The sequence below is a fragment of the Sapajus apella genome, unplaced genomic scaffold, assembly GCF_009761245.1.
Source record: "Sapajus apella isolate SASKATOON/1434 unplaced genomic scaffold, GSC_monkey_1.0 scaffold38, whole genome shotgun sequence".
Lineage (NCBI taxonomy): Eukaryota > Metazoa > Chordata > Mammalia > Primates > Cebidae > Sapajus > Sapajus apella.
The window spans coordinates 12554719-12565567 of NW_022436978.1; the positions used below are offsets into that span (position 1 = coordinate 12554719).

At 36.6% G+C, this 10849-nt stretch overlaps 1 pseudogene; it reads left to right on the plus strand.

Moving 5' to 3' along the window:
* The first annotated feature begins 9446 nt into the window (after positions 1-9446).
* Positions 9447-10530, plus strand: LOC116564874 (annotated as a pseudogene).
* Positions 10531-10849: the final 319 nt, after the last annotated feature.

Genomic DNA, 10849 nt, shown 5'->3' on the forward strand with positions numbered 1-10849 from the left:
ATACCTAATTTTAAGCCAAGGGCTGCATTAACTAGTTGTGCCGTCCTGGACAACTTGGGCTCTTCCAGCTAAATTCCTCTTCCATAAAATGGGCCTTTAAGCAGTTTGCCTGCCTTTTTCCAACAGATACTGGGCAAGTTAAGTAATATGTAGATTTCAAAGCACTTTGATAAGTAAAACAGCAACACATACATACAATGCATTGTTGTTGTTTCTGTATTTCCAATCCTCACACTCAGAAGGAGTCACGGAGCTCCTCTTATCCTGAGTCATGGAAGTCAAAGAAGTGAGACATGGAGCTCACTTCCATGACCTGAAGCTCACTTCCATGACTTCCATATCTTGAGTCAAGGAAGTGACTCATGGGGCTCATCTTATTTTCAGCATCTTTCAGTAACACAAAGCTGCAATGGTCTGAATGCCTGTGTTCCCCAAAATCTCTATGTTGAAACTTAACCCCCAAGGTGATGGTATTAAGAGGTAGGGCTTTGGGGAGGTAAGTAGATCATGAAGATGGAGCCCTCATAAATGGGATGAATGTCTTTTTAAAAGAGACCCAAGGGAGCTTGTTTGCCTTCCACCAAGTCAACACACAGTCCTGTAGTGAGTAAAGGCTCAGCCTATGAAGAAAGGGTCCTCACCAGACACCAAATCTGCCAGGGCCTTGATCTTAGAATTTCCAGCCTCCAGAAATAAATGTTAGCTATTTGTAAGTCCCCTAGTTTATAAGATTTTGTTACCACAGATTGAACAGACTAGGACAAAGGGTCAAATGTCCTCAAGACAAAAAGGGTTTTGTTGTTGTTTTATTATTGTGAATTAGTTGTTTGTCTTTCTTGCTTAAATATTTTAACTCAAAAATTGCTAAACTTGAAGAACAGCGGAGTGAATGAATACATGTCTCTGGTTGGGAAGATTTGGTGTTTTATGTTATTAACATTCTCCAAAATTTATTTGTATGTTTAACATTATTCTAGTCAAAACTCCAATGTCATTTTGAAGTGAGGAATAATTTAGAGGACTTACACATAAGATATTAAATGAGGTCAGATATGGTGATTCACACCTGTAATCCCAACACTTTGTGAGACCAAGGTGACAAGGATTACTTGAAGCTAGCCTGGACAACAAAGCGAGACCCCATCTCCACAAAAATACAAAAATTACCAAAGCACAGTAGTGCTTGCCTGTAGTCCCAGCTACTCAGGAGGCTGAGGCAGGAGGATTGCTTGAGCCTAGGAATTTGTGGCAGCAGTGAGCTGTGATCATGCCACCACACTCCAGCCTGGGCAACAGAGTGAGATTCTGTTTCAAAAAAAAAAAATACATACATAGGTATAATATATATAAATCTTCATACGAACACACATCATGGGATTAAAGAGCTACAATTACCTAATTAATGGGATGCTGGTACTGTATAGGAATAGAGAGATGGGCAAATAGAACAGAGAAGAAAACTCAAAAACAGAGCCAAATACATATAATAATTTTGTACATTAAAAATGAGGTGAGTGTGTTCCATTTTTAAAAACGAATCCATCTGCACACTTATATACAAACTTCTGTAGAAATAGCTCAGTAATGTTTTAGGGTATGCATTTTAAATTAAAGGACAAAAAAAATCCAAGAGTTAAATAAAGTATATGGAACAATTAACTATTTTGAAAAATAAAAACATAGATATAAGGTTTATAATAGATAACTATCTTGAAAAATAAAAACCTAGATACTAGGTTTATACCATAATATCTATGGAATAAATTTATACCATACACTGAGATAAATTAGCCCTTTAAAAGTATGGTTGATATTTACGTGATATCAGGATGAAGAAGACAGATGCAATATAGTAAAATATGTATACATTGAATCCAACAACCACCATCAAATGATAAACTAAATTGAAACAAAAATAACAGGTAAACACTGCTACGAATCAAAAAGAAAAATCCAGATACTCCAAAAGCAAACTGGCCAACTGCTAACTATCGCATAAAACATTCAGTCTATTCCATAGTTTTAAAAGTCAACTGAAGTAATAGTAATAAGTATGTAATTTTTTCTATCAAACCAGTAAATGTGTTATTTTATTTTTTATTATAGCATCCAAATTGGCTATGGTGTAAAGAAATACTCAGCTAGTGGGAGTATAAATTGGTATAATATTTGGCAATATGTATCAAAACTCTTAAATCATAAATCTTTTAAATTAAGCCAGCAAATTCAAACTGTAGAAATTTGTCCTCAGTAAAGAACCATAATAATGGAAAAATATGTATGTATGTATGTATATATGTGAAAGAGTATTCATTGTAGAACTATAGCTAATAAAGCCTATTAGAAATCATCTAAATATCCAAGAAAGTGGGGAGATCTATTATATAAATTATTACATTTATATAATCAAATATTAGATAGCCATGAAAAATATTTAATAAATATAATACCTATCATTTCTTGCAGGCATTTTCCTAAGTACTTTTTACGTATTAACTCATTTAATTTTCACAAAATCCTATGAAGTATGTATTACTTATTATCCTCATAAGAAAAAGTAGGCCAATAAGTTATTTTGACCTAGATGCGTAGTCACCATATGGCAGGATGGAATTACACAGTTAACAGTGTGGCTTCAGAGCCACTGCTCCCAACCACTATGCATACTGTCCATATTGTGGTGGAGAAATATGCAATGCCGTAGGAAAATGCTTAGCTTACTTCAGAATGTTCTCTTTTCTGTAGCTCTTATTATAGGTATGCCATGAGTGCTGTGATCAATAAGTAGTGTTTAGACACCGACAGCTGCCTTTGATCAGAAGTCAAGGAGACTTCTCTTTCCCTCACCACTACCCCATTTAATCCAACAGGGAGCCCTGTTATCTTCGCCTTCAAAAGATGTCCCAACGTCAACCACTTCCCTGCCCCACTGATTCCACCCTAGAACAAGCCAGCTCTTACGTTCCTCTGAACAACCACACAGCATCTCCCTAATTGGTCTCACTACATTTACCCTTACCTTCTATGATCCCTTCCACACAGTAGCCAAAACGATTTATATTTATTGATACATAATCATTGTAATGACCAAATGTGGATAATTAGGTTACTCATCACCTCAAACGTTTATCATTTCTGTGTGTTGGGGACATTCCAAATATTCTCTTGTAACTACTTTGAAATATACAATAAATTACTGTTAACCGTAGTCACCCTACTGTGCTACTGAACAGTAAACTAATTCCTTCAATCTAATTACATTTCAGTGCCCATTAACCTCTCTTCATTTCCTCCCACACCCTCTCAGCCTCTGGTAACCATCATTCCATTCTCTACTTCTATAAGATCAACTTTTTTTTAGCTCCCACATGAGTGAGAATGTGTGATATTAGTCTTTATGTGCCTGGCTTATCACTTAACAAAATGAACTCCAGCTTCATCCATGTTGCTTCAAATGACAGGGTTTCATTCCTTTTAATGACTGAATGTCATTAAATGACATTTAATTGACATTTAATTGACATTAAATGACTTTAATGACTGTGTATGTGTACCACGTTTTTAATCCATTTATCCATTGATAGGAAAAGGTTAATATTTTAATGTAATTCAGACTATATCACTCTCTTCTTCAAAACCGTCTACTGTCTTTAGACAAATTCTTTACTATGACCCCCCAAAACCCTAACATGCTCGGTTCCTTTTCACCTTTCTAACATCAAATAATACCATGTTTTTTTCCTGTGTTCCAGCCATACTGGCCTTCTACATGTGTCTTAAACAAGTCCAGCTGTCTCCCATTTGAGGAACTTTATAATTTTTACTCTCCCTTTTCCTAAACTTTCTCAGAGCTGGCTTTTTCTCATATTTCTAGCTACAGCTCATATTTTATTTCCTTATAAAAATCTTTCCTTAATGCCCAATTTCAAATACATCCCATTATTTTTTATCCCATCACACCACTTGATTTTATACACATCTAAATTATGTCACTTTCATATTTATGTTTGTTTGTTAATGGTCTGCTCCCATAAGAATGTAAGTTTCATGGCAGCAAGAACACTCTTTTTTTTTTAACCACCAAATTCCCAGCACCTAAAATCATGCCTGACCCTTAGCAAGAACTTCATACATTTTTTTTAATTGAACAAATGAATGAGTGAGTGAATGAATGAATGTATGTGAACTTTTTTATTTGCTGCCAAGGGTAAAGTTAAATTCCGACATGTAGAAAAAGGATCTATCTAAAGTAAAGCCAATTGGGGAGAGATCATGTCTCAAACTACAAACAGAAATCAGGGTCTTGGGGAGGAGCAAAGGGGAAGAAATACAGATGAGCTACAGAGGAGAAAATTCCTCTTTTTTCACTTGGTGATACAGACATAAAGATACATAGGAGACAGCTCCTGGATTGTAGCTGTTCAGATGTCCCTTCATGAAGATATTTCCAGGAACTGTAGAGATGATAAACTTTTTTCAGGAAACTGAGAGGCTGTTGCTGTTCTTCGAGGCTGAAGGGTAGCTGTCTTAGACAGTGAGCTACTTGAGTCATATCGAGGGTGACCGACTCATCTCAGTTTACCTGGAACTATCCTGGTTTTAAAACTGAAATTCTCATGTTCCAGTAACCCCCTCAGCCTCTGGCAAACTGAAACAGTTGATCACTCTATAAAATCAAAACATTATACTGTACTTCATAAGAAGTACATTTTCCCATAGCTTTCCTCAGAGTTTGATGTATTTAAAAATCCAAGGGAAGATTTTCTGAACTGTACAGAAAGTAAGAGAGTATTTAAAGGGGACCACCTGATACAGCCAGTGATTACAGTGAGATTCCCGGGGGGAAAATGACACATAAGGCAATAGAATGGGTGCTTCTCAGCTTAGAAATGCTTCTACCTATACCAAATCTTGAAAATGTTTGCCAAAGAAAGAAAATACATAGAAGGAGGGAGAGAGAGAAAGGAAAACATAAACGATATGAATTTAAAAAGCATGTTGAACTGGCACTGATGAACCTCAATTGCTTTGAGGTGTTTTTCCAGCAATGAAAATAGTTTATGCCAGTTTACTTACCTTTTAGCACCAAGTCCCTCTTGTGGTCAAGTTGCTCATAGCTAAGAGATATCTCATAGTTTAAGATTCAATTTCAGTAGAAAACATATTTGATTAATTTCAACATCTTTTCCAGATTAAATGTTAGAGCAAATAGAAATAGATAGAGATGCCATTTTGATTTCTGATTTTTTTTGTATATAGCATCTTCTCTCCTAGCAGCTTTTAGAAAACGTCTCTGTCCACAGTATTCTTGGTCTTTGCTTTTTTAATTCTTATGATAGCCATGACGTGCGCAACTTCAACCTGTAAAGTCAAGTCCTTTGGATATGGGATTTTTTTAAGTCATTGGTTGGGTAATTTCTTCTTCTCTGTTTACTCTGGTCCTTATTTCAGGAGCTCCTAATAGTTAACTCTTTGAGTTTATGATTTAGTCTTTCAATTTTTTTCTTTATTCTATTAACTATCTATCTGTCCTGCTTATTTTAATTTCCTGGTTATTTCTTTAAGTCTATATTCCAACTATTCTTCAGACCTTTTTATTACATATTTTTAATCTCATGAAGCTCTTTTATTCTCCACTTGTTCTTGTTTCTTGCTTGTTTGGGTTTTAAATATATGAAATATCATATTCTTATTTCCAGAATATTCTATATTTTTATATCTCGGGATATTGTTTATAATTTTAATTGGCTTCTTTCATTATGTCTACTTTAATTTGTTATGTTATTGTATTTATTTAGTTTGTTTTGTGAGAGGCTTTCCACAGATGCTTTCCTTTTTTCTTGGAATTATATGTTTCCTTTGCCTTTTCTTTAACTTCAATAAGTTTTTCTTGTTGCTATTGAACAGCTCTTTATATATTAAGGCGATGAGCTCTCTGCTTTAGTGTGGTCATCATTTTCTTACCAATTAATCACTTGCCTTATTAAGATGTCTGTATAGAAATAATCACTGTTTGGTTATATTTAATGATAATTTTATCTTGGTGATGTCAGCAATACTTGGAGAAATCTTCCACAAAGGAAGATTGTATTTTATAAAATGTTGTAGGTTTTTCTAAAACTTTAATGGTTTCTCTCATTTTTTACATTGATATTATTAGCCTATATAGAATTAATTTTGAAAAGAAAAGAAAAGATTAAAAAGAAAAGATTCCACTTCCTTTTTTTTCCCCACATAGCTAGCCACATGTATCAACATAATTTATTGAGAAATACACTGATTTGAAATGTCATTGGTATCAGTTAGGGTTGTATTTGACTGGCTATCTTACCAACCTTACCAAAATCATTAAACTAAAAAGATATTTTCCCACACTTAAGTGGAGATCCATACATTAAAAGTGCTGGACTGTTTTTGCAGTGTCATTACTCTCTAAACTTCTGTTTCCTATATCTTTACTCTCACAGTTGCCTCATGTGATATAAAGGCTGCTCAACCCCTCACCTAAAATCAGTATATTCAGACAAGAAGGAAGGAGACAGAGGGGAAAAGGAGGAGAAAGACAAGGAGAGGGAGGATGAAGGGGAGGATGTAGTGGTGGTGGTGGTAATAAGGAGGAATAGTCAATGCCTTTAACAGGAGAGGAGCTGTCCCTAAATTCCCAGTAGACAGCTATTTATGTCTTCTTTGGAAGACTGTACCTTATGGACATATTTGCTGCAAGAAAGGCAGGGAAATGAATTTCTAAAGCTAGGCATATTGTATGTATGTGTTTCTTTTACTAATGGGAGCCTCATACAAGCTAGAGAGGGTTTTCTGACAAGTTTTTATGAGGCGCCTGTTAGTAAGAGAAAAAGGGACAATGGATGCTGGAGATATAACTAACAGTTGGGTACCAATTGCTACATGCACTTGGTGGATGACCTACTGTATTTGGCCTTGTATTCAATAATAATGCAGAGTATTTTATAGACCTGTTAGAACACCTGGAAACCAGCTATATTTACTTAAAAATAAGAAAAATTAATAAGGCAACTATTGACTTCAGGAAAAACAAAGAACTGTATAAAAACTTAAGCAATCATAATTTATTATTTGTCTTAACAATAAACCTTGCTTTTACAGTCATAATAATGTAAATATTGAAATCTTTCTGACTTCACACAATAAGAAAAAATATTTCAAACATGACCTTTAAAGTTACAATTTTTTTCACCCTTTACTCATCTCCTGAGCCCCAGGTTACAATGCTCCAAGAACCTCCCTGAGGAGACTAATAATGAGTAATATCACAGACACGCTGGGTTCAAGTGGATATCACATCAATCAAGACAACTCTCCATCTCAACTCTTCTTTAAAATATCCCTAGCAAGTCGTTACTTGGCTTCTGCTTGAACGTATCCACTGACAAGGAGCTCACTGTTCAGGACAGTTCATTCAATTTCTAGACAGCTCATTTAATTTCTGCACAGCTCTAAACACTGCAAAATAATTCCCTATAATCAAGTTAAGGCACCTACTCCAACTTTAGCCATTCTTTTTGACTGCCTTAGGTCCTACAGAACGTATTCAATTCTTCTTATACAGCAGGAATAGATATCAGCTATTTGAATGCTATTATTAAGCTATGCACTCTATCCTCTTTATGTTAAATTTTTAGGCCCTCAAAACATTTTTAAATGATATGGTTTTATATTCCAGTGACATTTTAGGCATGTTATCTGGAATACACGTCACATAGTTAATGTCCCTCTTAAAATGTGGCATCATAGCAGAACATGACTGCCAAAGAAAGAAATATGAAAAACCATGTTTCCAAATGTCATATTATATTAGGAGATACCTTGTAATATGATTAAATTTCTTTTAAAATCCATTTGGGATCTTTTTGGGAAAAGGTAAGATTGTTGATCTTTAAAAAAAAAAAAAAAGCTTATGGAAAACTGTGAATTCCATCTTCCAAACCTTTACCAAACGTGTTTCTATTCACTATCCACCATGGTAAAAAAAAAAAAAAAAAAAAAAAAAAAAAAAAGTGCCAAAGTCTAGGTTATGAAGTAAGAGAAAATAGGATCTGGGTGAGTCATGCCCTCTTTTAGGAATCAAAGAAAAATTGTAAACTAAGACTTTTTCAACAATCCTAAATATCTAATTACTTTAGGATAAAATTATTTTCCAATACTCTGTCCTAGTCACATGGAGATGTCCCAGTTTGCTGAATTCAAACAGCCAGAAGCTGTTTCTGATCTGCAGTCTCTTTCAGTGTTTTTTTTCTTCGTATCTGCTCATTCCTCTTCATACTCATTTAAAGCACATTAATGGCAGTAGCCTGACACGTGGATTTCCTTTTGCCACTCTTTCTCAAGAATGTGATTAAAGAACTTGGAGTGGGCTGTTTTATGCACAAATATTCAGACAGTCTCTTAGCAATAAATGGCTGTCGCTTCTATTATCTGTCTGGCTCTGAGTTCTATTATATGTTGTGAACTGGTGCAGGGCCCTGTAAAACAGCTTTTAGGCAGCCTCATTACCCCTTCCACACCTTATGCTCCATCTGAGTGATACTGCTGTGATTGCTGCGTAATGTTTACCATTAAACAACGAGGCACATAAAAGAATCAAGCTATGACTAATTCGCTCTATGGCTGTGTGCCCTGTGTCATGCTCATTAACACCCCTCAACTCTGTTATTAAAGAGAATCACACGACAGACTTCAGCGGACTAACATTTATATATACACACTACGTATTTGTATACTATATATATACACACACACATATAGTATATATATATATTTATATTTATATATAAATATATATACACTGTATATAGTGTGTATGCATTTACACACTATAGGCTGCCTTAGTTTTCCATTGGAACCCCATTCTTATCACAGACTTGTCCAGAGCACCCTTAGCTTCTACCCTAGGCCTACTCCATACTGTCACACACATAAATGCTTATGAGAATCTATTGATAAGAAAAGCCTTTAGCTTATCTGGAAATGAAGGGTTTGCCCTCTGAAGAATCAGCCAATCTGATTTCAGCTGAGAAGTCATTCTGAGATGCTCCTAATGGAAGTTTAATGAAAAATAGCAATAACAACCCCTTAAACTATTTGTTGAATACATTGAAGTATACCCAGCCCTTTTGTAACCATTATTTCCCTTGAGGTTGACAGCAACCCAACGTGGTAAGCTGCATAAATGGTACTCTACTATTAGCTTCAACAGTAGATTTCTAACTCAGAGGAGACATTATATAAAACACTAATAGCTCACCTACAATGCTGAGCCAAATGTAAAGGAATAGCATGATTTTTGTTAGGCTTTCTCAAGCATAGTAATCAAAGTAATAGCAAAAGCATAAAGAGAGAGAACATTTTCCTAACATTCTCCCAGCATGGGCCAGGCTGCACCCAGTTGCCACCTTCCTCGCTGCCCTAAGCCCTCCCTACCAGCAGGCAGATTTCCCTAGTAGCATCCAGTAGGGAAATGTTCGTGCTTTCGATGCCCACCAAAATCAACCTGATCTGGCTACACATGGAAAGACATTGTATTTCCTTACAGTGAAGAAAATGTTACAGTATCTGCAGACACATTGGGAAGAAGAGGAGTGGCCGCAGGGTATCAATCTCTTGAGGAAACAGGCTGAAGAGGACACTTCCCTGGATAGGGCTGTTCCTATCCCTGCAGCAGGAAGATATGCGGCATGGGAATGGAGCCGATGCTCTGCAACAGATGACCCAGGCTGTGGTAGATAACGTGTGCTGCCAGATGTCCCTGGATGGAAAGACCACCATGTTCAAACAGCTGCAGGGCCACATGTGAAGGGCAGCATTCACAGCACAGCTCATGAAAGCAGAGTTATTTGAGAATGCGTTTCCAGCAGTCAGGAAGCGGAGAGAGGCTGGAATGAAGGTGTGCATCTGTTCCTCGGGGAGTGTAGAGACACAGAAATTGTGATTCGGACAGTCTGCAAAGGGATTCTTGAGCTTGTTGATGGTCACTTTGATACCAAGATTGGACACAAAGTAGGGAGTGAAAGTTACCAAAGGATTACAGACGGCATCAGGTGCTCAACCAACAACATTTTGTTTCTGATAGATGTTGCATGACAGGCCAGTGCCGCCGAGGAAGCAGATATGCACGTAGTGGTGGTGGTGAGACCTGGAAACACAGGATTAATGGATGATTAGAAGACTTGCTACAGCTTCATCACATCCTTCAGCAAACTGTGCCTGCCCTCCTCAACCTAAAGAAGGGTTTCCAAGGACGATCATACTGTCTCACAGAGTTTTCCCTGTTGTGTCTAGTGGTATTCTAGTGGTAAAAGTAACTTACTTAGAAAACACACATATATACTCATATGTATGCCAGTACATATATGTGTGTGTATGCTCAAATTAACTTCCATGGGCACATAAATGAGAAAAGAGACTCAGTTCAGTGAAAACAAAACTTACTTAAAGATGCTTATGGCTGGGCACGGTGGCTCACGCCTGTAATCCCAGCACTTTGGGAAGCCAAAGAAGGCAGATCAGGAGGTCAGAAGATCAAAGACATCCCAGCCAACATGGCAAAAACCCGTCTGCACTAAAATACAAAAAATTAGCCAGGTATTGTGGCGCACACCTGTAATCCCAGCTACTCAGGAGGCTGAGACAGGGGAATAGCTTGAACCCGGGAGGCGGAGGTTGCAGTGAGCTGAGATCGTGCCATGGCACTCCAGCCTGGCAACAGAGCAAGACTCTATCTCAAAATAAAATAAAATAAAATAAAGATGCTTATATGTAGAGATCGTTTGAAATCCTACTCTAAACCTATTGAGGGCAAAGTGTAGTTGAT